The sequence below is a fragment of the Triticum dicoccoides genome, chromosome 2B (genome assembly GCF_002162155.2).
Source record: "Triticum dicoccoides isolate Atlit2015 ecotype Zavitan chromosome 2B, WEW_v2.0, whole genome shotgun sequence".
NCBI classification, from domain to species: Eukaryota; Viridiplantae; Streptophyta; class Magnoliopsida; order Poales; family Poaceae; genus Triticum; species Triticum dicoccoides.
Window position 1 is genome coordinate 87,701,058 of NC_041383.1, and position 14,378 is coordinate 87,715,435.

General features: G+C 42.5%; 1 pseudogene; it reads left to right on the plus strand.

The window, feature by feature from the left end:
* Positions 1-61: 61 nt before the first annotated feature.
* LOC119360549 lies at positions 62-13,981 on the plus strand (annotated as a pseudogene).
* Positions 13,982-14,378: the final 397 nt, after the last annotated feature.

A 14,378-nucleotide genomic window follows, 5' to 3' on the forward strand; every position in this document is an offset into this window, starting at 1 on the left:
TGCGCCTTGACCAGGGGTGTGGGGCCTTTCCCCCACTACCCACGTCCATGTGGGTCCCCCTATGCAGGTGAGCCCCACTCCGGAACCTTCTAGAACCTTTCCGGTACAATACCGAAAAATCCCGAACATTTTCCGGTGGCCAAAATAGGACTTCCCATATATAAATCTTTACCTCCGGATCATTCCGGAACTCCTCGTGACGTCCGGGATCTCATCCGGGACTCCGAACAACATTCGGTAACCACATACAAACTTCCTTTATAACCCTAGCGTCATCGAACCTTAAGTGTGTAGACCCTACGGGTTCGGGAGACATGTAGACATGACCGAGACGTTCTTCGATCAATAACCAACAGCGGGATCTGGATTCCCATGATGGCTCCCACATGTTCCACGATGATCTCATCGGATGAACCACGATGTCAAGGACTTAATCAATCCCGTATTCAATTCCCTTTGTCTATTGGTATGTTACTTGCCCGAGATTCGATCGTCAGTATCCAATACCTTGTTCAATCTCGTTACCGGCAAGTCACTTTACTCGTTCCGTAACACATCATCCCGTGATCAACTCCTTGGTCACATTGTGCATATGATGATGTCCTACCGAGTGGGCCCAGAGATACCTCTCCGTTTACACGGAGTGACAAATCCCAGTCTCGATCCGCATAAAACAATAGATACTTTCGGAGATACCAGTAGTGCACCTTTATAGTCACCCAGTTACGTTGTGACGTTTGATACACCCAAAGCACTCCTACGGTATCCAGGAGTTACACGCTCTCATGGTCGAAGGAAGAGATACTTGACATTGGCAAAGCTCTAGCAAATGAACTACACGATCTTTTGTGCTAGTCTTAGGATTGGGTCTTGTCCATCACATCATTCTCCTAATGATGTGATCCCGTTATCAACGACATCCAATGTCCATAGCCAGGAAACCATGACTATCTGTTGATCACAACGAGCTAGTCAACTAGAGGCTCACTAGGGACATATTGTGGTCTATGTATTCACACGTGTATTACGATTTCCGGATAATACAGTTATAGCATGAATAAAAGACAATTATCATGAACAAGGAAATATAATAATAATACTTTTATTATTGCCTCTAGGGAATATTTCCAACAGCTGGTGGGTGTCTGTTTCTCCAACTTTAGATGAATCGAGTTTGACTATGCTCGGTCCTTGTTGAAGGTTAAAACAACACACTTGACGAAAAATCGTTGTGGTTTTGATGCGTAGGTAAGAACGGTTCTTTCTAGAAGCCCATAGCAACCACGTAAAACCTGCAACAACAAAGTAGACGACGTCTAAGTTGTTTTTGCAGGACATGTTGTGATGTGGTATGGTCAAGACATGATGAGATATAAATTATTATATGAGATGATCATGTTTTGTAACTGTTATCGGCAACTAGTAGGATCCTTATGGTTGTCACTTTATTGTATGAAATGAAATTGCCATGTAATTGCTTTACTTTATCACTAAGAGGTAGCGATAGTCGTAGAAGCAATAGTTGGCGATACGACAATGATGCTATGATGGAGATCAAGGTGTCAAGCCAGTGACAATGGAGATCATGACGGTGCTTTGGAGATGGAGATCAAAGGCACAAGTTGATGATGGCCATATCATGTCACATATTTTGATTTCATGTGATGTTTATCTTTTATGCATCTTATTTTGCTTAGTACGGCGGTAGAATTATAAGATGATCCTTCACTAAATTTGAAGGTATAAGTGTTCTCCCTGAGTACGCACTGTTGCTACAGTTCGTCGTGCCGAGACACCACGTGATGATCGGGTGCGATAAGCTCTACATTCACATATAATGGACTAGAGGGATGCCTATCTAAGTGGGAGTTCTTAAGTAATATGATTAATTGAACTTTAATTTGTCATGAACTAAGTCCTGATAGTATTTGCATATTTATGTTGTAGATCAATAGCTCGTGTTGTAGCTCCACTATTTTTGATATGTTCCTAGAGAAAAATAAGTTGAAAGATGTTAGTAGAAATGATGCGGACTGGGTCCGTGATCTGAGGATTATCCTCATTGCTGCACAGAAGAATTATTCCTTGATGCACCGCTAGGTGACAGACCTATTGCAGGAGCAGATGCAGACGTTATGAATGTTTGACAAAGCTCGATATGACGACCACTTGATAGTTTAGTGCACCATGCTTTACGACTTAGAACCAGGACTTTAAAAACTTTTTGGACGCCACAAAGCATATGAGATGTTCCAAGAGATGGAATTGATATTTTAGTCTCATGCCTGTGTCGAGAGGTATGAGACCTCTGACAGCAATTTTCCTACAAGATGGAGGAGAATAGCTCAACCAGTGATCATGTGCTCAGATTGTCTGGAAACTACAATTGCTTGAATCAAGTGGGAGTTAATCTTCCAAATAAGATAGTAATTGACAAAGTTCTCTAGTCATTATCACCAAGTTACTAGAACTTCGTGATGAACTATAATATGCATGGGATGACGAAAGTAATTCCCAAGCTCTTCGCGATGTTGAAATCAGCAAAGGTAGATATCAAGAAAGAGCATCAAGTGTTGATGGTTAACAAGACCATTAGTTTCAATAAAATGGCAAAGTGATAGAAACGGAACTTCAGTAAGAATGACAAGCAAGTTTTCACTCCCGTGAAGAAACCCAAAGCTAGACTTAAACCTAAAACTGAGTGCTTCTACTGCAAGGGATCAATCATTGGAAGCGAAACTACCCTAAATAATTGGCGGATAAGAAGGATGGCAAAGTAAACAAAAGTATATTTGATATACATGTTATTTATGTGTACTTTACTAGTGTTCATAGTAACCCTAGGGTATTTGATACCAGTTCAATTGCTATGATTAGTAACTCGAAACAAGAGTTGCAAAATGAACAGATACTAGTTAAGGGCAAGGTGATGATGTGTGTTGGAAGTGATTCCAAGGTTGATAAGATCACCATCGCACACTCCCTATACCATCGGGATTGGTGTTGGACCTAAATAAATGTTATTCGGTGTTTGCATTGAGCATGACTATGATTTGATCATATTTATTGTGATACAGTTATTCATTTAAGTCAGAGAATAATTGTTCTTCTGTCTACATGAATAAAACCTTCTATGGTCATACATCCACTATAAATGGTTTATAGAATCTCGATCGTAATGATACACATATTCATAAAATCTTTCCCTAATAATAAAGCACGGATTGAGTCTGTCGGGTTCACTATCGCGTCGTTTTTATAGGAAAGTCCCTACTGTTTTCTATTAATTAACCCGCGGTACTAATTAAGTGGTCAACGGTGAAAAATGTTTCATTCGTGGGCTCCCGAGCAGCGACCCCCAAGCTCCAGATCAGGAGGATCGGGAGCCGCTCGCCACCCCGCCGCCTTCACGCTCGGCCTCGCCACCGGATGCCATGCCACCGGATACTATCGCCGGACCTCCACACCTCGCGTCCCTCTCCCTACTCTCCCACTTCTCCGTTTCCTTCCCCTATGTTTCTCCCTCTCACGCAAGGACTGCCTCTCCCCTTCTTCTACAGGAGCAGCCATGGTGAACGACTAACGCCGCGGCCAGATCCACGCCATCCCGACCTCGCCGGCCTTCCTCCCCGTCTTCAACGAGATCCATCACCGGGCTCGAATAAAATCCCATTATCTAGCAGCAACCGCTGCCGCTGCCAGCAGCAGCAGCAGCTGGCGCGACCGTGCATCGACGGAGCCGGGGGAGCACGCGCTCCCTGACTTCTGCCTCTACCCCATATGCGCGCACGTTCGCCATCGCAGGCGCCGGCGGCTACCGTGCCCTGGAGGTGCTGGACACATGGAGGCCCATGCTGAAGGCAGTCGTCTACTCCTTGGGAGTGCTCCTGCTGGAGCTCCTCACCGGCAAGTCCCCGACGCACACATCCATGCAGGACGGCGTCGACGGCGCGCTCGACCTGCCATCGTTGGTGCAGTCGGTGGTGCGCGAGAAGTTGATGGCTGAGGTGTTTGACATGGAGCTCGTGCGGCTGGGCACCATCACTGATGAGGAGATGGTCGCGCTACTGCAGGCACCCACAGAGCTATGGGCATAAAGGCAGCAGCTCAAAACTCCATGGTTTGCACACAGCAGCACAACACCGCGGTCTGCATGCGGCATGACCAGCTCCACTCAGGATTCAAATTATGTAGTTGTATAGGATACTCCCTTTTGTTTAGGTTTCCATGATATTTTTCAGTTGAATTCAGTTGCAGATTCATTCAACTCATCTCCATTGCCACACACAGAAAGGCTTTTATTTTTCTTTAGCTTAGTTCAGATTTTCATTATTCCAATTTTGATTGTGGTTCAGTTTTGTTCAGGTTTTCATTGTTTTTCAGTTGAATTTAGTTGCAGATTTATCCAACTAATCTCCATTGCCATGCATAGAAAGGCTTAGATTTGATTTTGGGTCAGTTTAGTTCAGATTTTCATTATTTTCCAGCGGACGCGTCTAGCGGGCAAACGTGTGCCCGCTAATGCCCCCTGGCAGCCTCCCATATTTGGTATGTTTTGGTCCCCCCTCAGTCCAGATTTGGAGAGGAAAGGGTGGACTGTCTCCCACGTCCCTTCGTCCACCCAGCTTCTCTCCTTCCCTTCACGTGCTTCACCAAAACATTGCCCCTCCCTCCTTTCTTCTTCGGTCCCCAGCTGTCACCACACCCTTCTTCTTCTCCCTCTTCTTTCTTCTTCCACCCCATCAAAAGGACCTGCAATGGTTACGCCATTAGAGGTTGAAAAGTGAAGAAATTGATCTACAAATCTACAGCCAAAAAAGAGATCAAGAGATAAAAGTGTGATTTTTCTCACCTTTGTTCGTCATGGTTGTAATCTCCTGCAATGTTTTGTACTGCGCTCTGTTGCAATAAAAACATAGGGAAAGGGAGGAAAGGTGAGCAGCCATAGTGCTTTTTGTAGGCAGGAATAATCTAATTCTGCTAACTACTGGTTTTGTTGTACATCCAGAGAAACCCCTCTTGTTTTCCATAGATTTTCTTTTGAACCAGAAGTGTTAGAATAGAAAAGCAACAACTTGTACGCTTTGTTTACGCAAAAACAGTGTTACCAGCGAGCAACTCATGTGTTCTCCAGGGTGCTAGAGGCTTAATGTGCAAAAAAAAGAAGATGCGAGTAACTAATTGAGACCTTTTAAGCAAAAAAAAGAGGCTTGAAGTGATCAAATCATGTGTCCCCTAGAACAACTCTAGGATGGTTGTGAGGCCGTTTAAGCAAATTCATTGCTACTATTAAGCAAAAATTTATAGATTTATTGTCATGTACTAACCTGACCACTCTTGTTTTTCCTTAGATTTGTTTTGGAACAAGTGTGTTAGAAATTAAAAAGAAGCAACTTATAGGGGTTATTTAGGAAAAAAAAAAGTGTTTCAGTGAGCAACTCGCGGTGTGCTCATGGGTGCTAGAAAAGATTATGTGCAGAAATAGAAAGATTGTGAGCAAGAGTTGTCAGGTAGTGCAGAAATAAAAACTTGAATACTTTTAAGCAAGAAATTGGGTTGAAGTGAGCAACAAATGTACCCATCCCAAAAACTATAGACAAGTAGTGAGGTTGCTAGCAAATGTATTGATACCATTAAGCAAAACATATGTAGATTTTGTTGACATGTACTGAGCTGCTGGGCTCTAAAAAAAGAAAAGTGTAGATGAAAGTAATTGGTTTGTTCAAGCCAAAATCAGTGCTATGATTTTAAAATCAAAAAATTGGTAAAATTCTTTGTCATGTGCTGACATGTCGGGCTCTAAAAACATAAAATTGTAGGCAAAAGTAGTTGGTTTGTTTGAACAAAAAAAACAGTGCTATCCATTAAGCAAACTTTTTGTTGTTTGTTGTCACTGTTGGAACTAACTATAGTCAAGCACTAAAGTTCCCTTACGCAAGTTTTAGTGAATTTATTTTGAAAAGCACTAGATTATCTAGATAGTAAAACACCCAAGTCTTAGAGTAGGGGGTGAGAAATTACCCAGAGAGTAGCTAATGGTAGCTAGTAGAGGTTTCCTTGGGCATTACTTTGATAGCTTGAAAAGGTTTATTTTTTATGGGTCCTGCAAAAAATACAAAATGAAAATGAAAACACATAACTTCATAGATATATGTATGGTGTGTCCTTTTTGGATGTTTTTGTGTACTCTCATGCAAGAGAAAGAGAAAGTACAAAAAAATGAGAAATCACTAGTAGATATATGGATTTTGTGGTTAGTAATGTGTCAAAAAAGCAAAAGGCTATGGTTTAACTAAAAGGAACTTATATATGGGATGAGGAAGCAACTTGTCGGGTGTCTATTAGGCAAGTTACTGCATGGTATAAGCAAATTTTAGTCATTTTTAAAACGAATGTGTTATATGGCTGACTACTCATGTTGATGGATATCTTTGACCCAACATATTGCAACTTTGTAAACAGAACGTTGTGTCAATTTTTGTTGTTCAGACGAAGAAATTAAAAAGATAAAGTTCTGGAAAAATAACTTGTATATAGATGACATAGAGCAACTTGAACGGTTTCTTTTAGGCAACTTACTTCAGCTATGTAAGCAAGTTATGTGAGTTGTGTGACGTGGGGAGAATAAAAACTAATGAACCTAGTATATGGATCTAAAACAACTTGGTTGGAATCCTTTAGGCAACTTACTGCCACTGTGTAAGCAAGTTGTGACATTTTATGACATGGGAAAAATAGAGAAGAAAGAAAGCAACTGCTACTGTTTGCTTTAGGCAACATCAGTACAACGAACAAGCAAGTCCTCTGCACACAAAAAAAGCATCCCAACTCTTTTCCTACCTAGGTGGATGTGTGACATACAACTCCCTGGGTGGATGTGTGATTTACAACTCCCTGGGTGGATGTGTGCAACAAACTATTCTATTTTCAAACAACTTCATGGCAATCAACAAAATGAGGTCATGTTTACGAAGGCAAAAAGAAAAGTGGGAACAATCATCAAGGCAAGTGCAATCTGAATTCCTATGTAGACCCGCACTTGTGTTAACCAAGTAACATGCAAAGCACTGAGATGTAGGCAACATGGTGGTGTATTGAAACAACATGGTGGTGGTTGGGGAGCAAGATTTTACCTGGTAAAGCCTATTTGCATGTGAAATCTTCTTGTGTAAGTTTCACGAAAAATGCCATACAAAGTTTTTACTCAAAGTAATGCCGAGATGTAGACAAAATGCATATAAGTTTTAGCAAAAAGAACTATTGGCAAGAAAAGCAAGATTAAACAAATTTGATATATTTTGTGGTTGTGCAAAGCTTTATCGGGGAGTGGCTAGTGAAGCTTCTAAGTGTGCATAAAAACCTTGAGCTTTTGACTTGACATCCTTTTCAGTTTTGACTTGATATAGGATAATTTTTGTGGGTTGTACCATGCATGTTGATATGAAAAAAGGTTGTGTGGCTTGCTTGTGCTAATGGTGTAAGTTGCCTAACAAACGTGTGTGGTGTTACCTGATCGAGTATGAATATCTATCCTATATCTGGTGTCGAAATTGATATTTAGTTACTGTTGGTTGACTGCCTTCTGTGTGTGGCTTCACTGGCAACAAGTTTATGCATGATTGTTTTAGCTAATTGTGTGAGTTGCGAGACTTCACCAACTCTCGGGAGTGGATGGGAAATTCGCGCCAACATCTCTAGCAACTATCTATCATGTTTTGGGCGAGTTTTTGCGCGAAAAAAAAGTACAAGCTCACGGGAGTGAATCCCTGGGCCAGTGGCGCCAGCATCTCTAGAAACTACCTATCAACTTGCGCCAGCATATCTGGCGACTACCTATCTCTAGCAACTACCAATCCACCTCTATCAAGGTACAGACCAAGTCTTCGGATAGATTGCGTAAACCGGGCCAACCAATGAATAACAATGGGTGTGGATGTCACATCTTTGAGTTGACCCCTTCTCGTTTATTGATCATCTACAGCTACTGTACTGTTGGTACATGCAATAAATTAATCACATGTAGGCAACTATTACCAAGTGATTAGGCAAATACTATTGCTATGTAGGTTAGTTAACCTCGTGATATAGCAACTTTCGTGAATACTAAGGCATTTTGTTGCATGTACCATATGTACCTCTAGTAAAACATTAAAATTAGATTAATTGATGGTGCAAGCAACTTTCAATTAAATTTGGGCAAATTAGAAGGGGTGATGTGGAAAACATTTTAGGGTTCCAACACACCTTTTTTGACCAAAAAATCAACACTCCCATATCTCAACAGATCACCATCTAATCCAATATGTGGCTAGAAAATAGGGTACATAGAGTTTATCACAAAAATGGTGAACCTTTTAGTATTACCAAGTACCAACACAACTTATGTGCTAGTACTATTACTTTCACACGAAAACAACACTTCGGATATAGACGTATGGAGTACATACGGATAAATATAGACGTATTTTAGTGTGTAGATTCATTCCTTTTGCTTCATATGTAGTCCATATTGGAATCTCTAAAAGACTTATATTAAGGAACGGAGGGAGTACATCAGAGAAACCCCTTGATGTTTTTCTTAGGTTGTTTTTGTACCGCAAGTGTGTTGAAAAAGAGCAGCAACTTCTAAGGTTTGTTTAAGCAAAATTAGTGTTGCCAGTAAGCAACTCATGTGTGCTCATGCGTGCTAGGATTTGATGTGAAGCAACTCCTGTGTGCTCATGCATCCTGGGATTTGATGTGAAGCGGAGAAAAGTGTACTATTTGGGGCACTTTTAAGCAAAAAATGAAATGGGTGGGAAAAAGCAAAATCACAAAAGCCCGTCGTTTTTAGTTTTCTTTTGTACAAAAATGGTTCTGACTGGAAAAAGGGCAGCAACTTCTATGGGTTTGTTCAAGTAAATCAAGTGCTACCATTAAGCAATTTGTGACATGTTGTCATTAACTGACCTGCTGGGCTCTTTATATTTATTTTTACTGTAATCACTAAAAAAGTAGTTGTAGGCAAGTACTGATGTTTTTCTAGGAAAGTTCAAATGCAAAAAGGGTAATCAAGAAACACTTGACCCCCCTAGATAGTATGGAACTAAGCTCCGGAGCAGGATGGTATGTGTCAGGTAAATCACACATTCAGAAACATGCAAAAGTCATAGAATTTGCCTAAAACACAACAGGCAAGTCACATACTTAACACTAGCAAGTCACATTCAAATGTCAAGCAAGTCCTACTGAAAATGTCAAACAAACCATGTGCGTGTTTTGAAAATGGGAAAATAAAAAGAGCTTAATTCCAGCTAGTGTTGAGTATGTGACTTGCTAGTATGGGGGTATGTTATTTGCTTGACATTTGAATGTGACTTGCTTGTTCTACATGTGAGATTTGCCTGACACGCAACCCCCTCCCCCCTAGGTCTGTGCCTAACATTTGTATGTGACCTATCATTTGTGTTCAACTTGCTTGTTCTGTGTCAAGTGCATGGTTCTAACCCCTGGATTTTAGTGCAAGTGATTATATGTGTGTTGTGTTTGTGAACTTCAATATATGTGTGTGAGGTGCCGAAACAAAACCATGTGCATGTTTAAACAAGGGGGGGGAGCTTACCCGCAGCTTGCTGTATTCCTCATCTGTTTGTTGCTCTTTAATGGAAGGAGATGAATCATGGTCAGCAAATGAATTATGGTCAGGAGCAGCGGCAGGTTGTTCTTCCCAAATTGCGCTTTTGCTCGTCCCAGCCATTTTTCCCACAAAAAAAAGAAAAGAACATCACCATAAATGCATATTCAGCTGGCTTGTACTCCCTCCATCCGGAAATACTTGTCATCAAAATGAATAAAAGGGATGTTCAGAGTTGTACTAATTACCGTGGAATTAAGCTGATGAGCCATACAATGAAGCTATGGGAGAGAGTCATTGAGCACCGCTTAAGAAGAATGACAAGCGTGACCAAAAATCAGTTTGGTTTCATGCCTAGGAGGTCGACCATGGAAGCCATTTTCTTGGTACGACAACTTATGGAGAGATATAGGGAGCAAAAGAAGGACTTGCATATGGTGTTCATTGACTTGGAGAAGGCCTATGATAAGATACCGCGGAATGTCATGTGGTGGGACTTGGAGAAACACAAAGTCCCAGCAAAGTACATTACCCTCATCAAGGACATGTACAGTAATGTTGTGACAAGTGTTCGAACAAGTGATGTCGACACCGATGACTTCCCGATTAAGATAGGACTGCATCAGGGGTCAGCTTTGAGCCCTTATCTTTTTGCATTGGTGATGGATGAGGTCACAAGGGGTATACAAGGAGATATCCCATGGTGTATGCTCTTTGCGGATGATGTGGTGCTAGTTGACGATAGTCGAACGGGGGTAAATAGGAAGTTAGAGTTATGGAGACAAACCTTGGAATCGAAAGGGTTTAGGCTTAGTAGAACTAAAACCGAGTACATGATGTGCGGTTTCAGTACTACTAGGTGTGAGGAGGAGGAGGTTAGCCTTGATGGCCAGGTGGTACCTTGGAAGGACACCTTTCAGTATTTGGGGTCAATGTTGTAGGAGGATGGGGGTATTGATGTAGATGTGAACCATCGAATCAAAGCCGGATGGATGAAGTGGCGCCAAGCTTCTGGCATTCACTATGACAAGAGAGTGCCACAAAAGCTAAAAGGCAAGTTCTACAGGACGGCGGTTCGACCAGCAATGTTGTATGGCGTGGAGTGTTGGCCGACTAAAAGGCGACATGTTCAACAGTTAGGTGTGGCGAAGATGCGTATGTTGAGATGGATGTGTGGCCACACGAGGAATGATTGAGTCCGGAATGATGATATACGAGATAGAGTTGGGGTAGCACCAATTGAGGAGAAGCTTGTCCAACATCGTTTGAGATGGTTTGGGCATATTCAGCGCAGGACTCCGGAAGCTCCAGTGCATAGCGGACGGCTAAAGCATGCGGAGAATGTCAAGAGAGGGCGGGGTCGACCAAATTTGACATGGGAGGAGTCCGTTAAGAGAGGCCTGAAGGATTGGAGTATCGACAAAGAGCTAGCTATGGACAGGGGTGCGTGGAAGCTTGCTATCCATGTGCCAGAGCCATGAGTTGGTTTCGAGATCTTATGGGTTTCACCTCTAGCCTACCCCAACTTGTTTGGGACTAAAGGCTTTGTTGTTGTTGTTGTTGTTGTTGTAAAATGAATAAAAGGGGATGTATCTAGATGTATTTTAGTTCTAGATACATCCCTTTTTATTCATTTTGATGACAAGTATTTTCGGACGGAGGGAGTATGAAAATTCGAGAACACTAACTAGAAGGAACTAGCAAGTCCTGAACCATATGATGAAAATGTGAAGGAAAAATAACACACGAGCAAAGTTCATGTGTTAACTGAGGCAACTACCGACAGAGTATTGGCCAAATTTTGGTAAAACTCAAAGCCACACAAGTAACAAAACCATTAAATGCAAATTATGAACCAAGTCAGGCAACTAAGTAACAAACATTAGGCAACTACTAATCAATTATTATGCAAGTTTTGTTAAAAAAAAGGGGGAACCACACTAGTGCCAAGCTCAAAAAGCCGCAGATTTGGCAACCCATGCCCGCATATTTGGCAACTAGTAGCCTCTACCTGGCAACTAGTAGCCAAGGTAATGCCGACTTCGAGGCAGAGCAATGGTTTGTCGTGCCCAAAAAAGTAGTCCAAACCTCATGGAGAAGAGAAGGGATTTACCTCATGGAGACGAACGAAGGTGGTGTCACTGTGCCATCTCCCGCTTCTAGTTTTGAGCCGTCTCAGGAAACTAACTAAAATCAAGTAGGAAAAACAAGTTAAACTGAACAAAACCATATGGAACAAAGCTAGCAAAAAAGGGCATATGTGAAAACTAGACTAAAAGAAAGGTATATGAATCTATGCTGAAAAAGGAACACCACACCCTCCCCACATAAGGTGACATGCACGATCTTGATTCTTCAAGGAAAAGTATTTATGTGTACATATCTCTACTAGCAAGTTTTGGAACCATCTCAGGCAACTAACTAGCGAAAAAATAGTAGACAAAAAAGTTTTAGACGAGATATGTACATGTCAGGTAACTCATGATAGAGGCTTTGCAAAAACACTAAAACAATCAGCTATGTGTAGTACAAAAAAGACAAGACTTGAGAAGTCTGGGCAGAAAAATACAAGTATATCTACATAACAAGTAGAGAAGAACTAGCAAACCATCTGATGGTCATAGCAGGACATGTCAACAATTTAGATCTTTCAGTCTATTTCTTTGTTTGAAAAAATTAGACATCATATAAGATAACTATACAAGTTTCATTTCTCCATCCAGCAACTCAGCCCTGGAATGATTATGCAACTTGACAGTACGGTACTAGGCTTTAGTGGACGAAGAACATGACCACATGCTTCATGCATGCATACTGTTTTAGCACCTCCCCTCAATGTCAAATTCTAGCACCTCCCCTGCTTCTGGAGGCTGATGTGCACCATCTTTCAGCCGAACAGTCAGTGGGTCTGCGTTCATTTATATTTTTCATTATTCCAAAAACATTTCAGTATGTAATACAAAAGTTGCAAGTTAACAATTGTTGCTGTTATTGCTTCCAGAACAATCAACAAGTACGCCTAGCCTGCCTCTGTTTTCAGTAATACAATTGTTGTAGTCAATCAGGCAAAACATGGTTTCAGTAAAAATTATACTAAGACAACAAAAATCAGAAGCATCAGCGGATAAAAAGTCAGGCACCTACATGACTACAACTCCAAGACATCAACTCGCCACTCCTATTTCGATGTGACAATCCTCTTCTTCCTAAAAAACTTTAATTTAGCTGGGCATTTCATCGAGCAGTTGGTGCGCGCCTACCATGAGGAGAAGTAGGTAGGCTGGAGCTTGCAGTTCTCGCGGCGGCGCATGCAGAGGGTGCACGCGGTCGAGGAGCTGCTGCACTACGAGGTTCACGGACTATTATGACCAAGGCGGAGTTGTGTTATACACCTAGCAGTACGGACGCTGACGCCGTGTGGGCTGCACTAGTTTGAAGCGAGGCTGAAGAAGGTGAGCCAGGAGCTGGACGGGAGCACTCGCCGGTGTCCGTGGGTCGCTCGTGGAGAGAGCGCTGGTGCGGCGGACCATGTTGGTGGCTCCATGGCAATCCAGCTCAGCCCGGAGGTGTTGTACTTGTACACCCACTGCAGATCTGCAGATGCACAATGACAGACAAATCAATCATGGTGAACCGAAGACATCAACTCGCCACTCCTATTTCGAACCCCGCAGAGCCACATCCCATTACCCCAAAAATGTCAGAAAATGCTCGTCCCTTGCAACCAAAAATCCGGCCGCCGGCGCGCGTGGTGTATCACACAACAAAAATCGACCCTCCGCTGACCCCTCCCCCGCGAAATCGACACTACCCTATCACAGAACCTCCCCCGAGGCATCCAGTAGAGAAGTGCATGAAAAGACGAGGTAGACAATGCTCACCACTGATTTTGATCGGAGAACCCCCTTCCGCTTGCCGGAATAAACTAACCGTCATCGGCGACCGTCACCCTCCTCCGCCCTGCTTCGAAGGAGAGAGATGAGGAACAGAGGCTCTGCAGCCGTGCATGTGGGGTCCGCCCTCGCACCTCCCAAACTCCGGCGGTTCTGCCGCGATGGCGATGGATTTGGGCGACGGTGGAACTGCACAGCACCGCTCACTCCGCCCTCTGATCCCAGACTGCGTGCGGGTCAACGCGAGAGAGAGAGAGAGAGAGAGAGAGAGAGACGTGGGGCCCTCCACCGCTGTATATCTGTTCGGCGGTTTTCACCCTCCACCGTGATCAGATCCAACGGTGGTCGAGCGCGTGTGCTCTGTAAGACAAACGAGCCCGCGAGCACTTTTTAGGTTTTAGGTTTTCCAGCTGGGTTTAGTTTAACATTCATCCAACTCATCTGTAACACAATGATCAAGTGTCTCTCTGGTTAATCAGGTAACCTGAGTAGTACTGTTTGAGATCGTTGGTGAGGGACTACTACGGCGAGCTCGGCCTGCGGAAAGATGCCGGCAGGATGAGATCAAGAACATGAATTGAATGGTATGCAATACTATTGGGCTTGGCATTATTTTTTCCAGCGAATTGTGTTTTTCTCTGAGATGAATTAAGTGCACCAAATATATGTATCTAAATTATTGTAATCTTTATTGTTATCCATTATGTCTAAAAATTGATGTTCAAAACAGTCTTCCGAGAGTAGTTTTAGTTGGTACAAGTTTCAGGCACCAAATACACAACAATTATACTCCCTCTGTATCATAATAGATGTCGTTCTAGCAGTTCAACTCATTACGGTACAGAGGGAGTTTTTGCTAAATGAGAGGCATA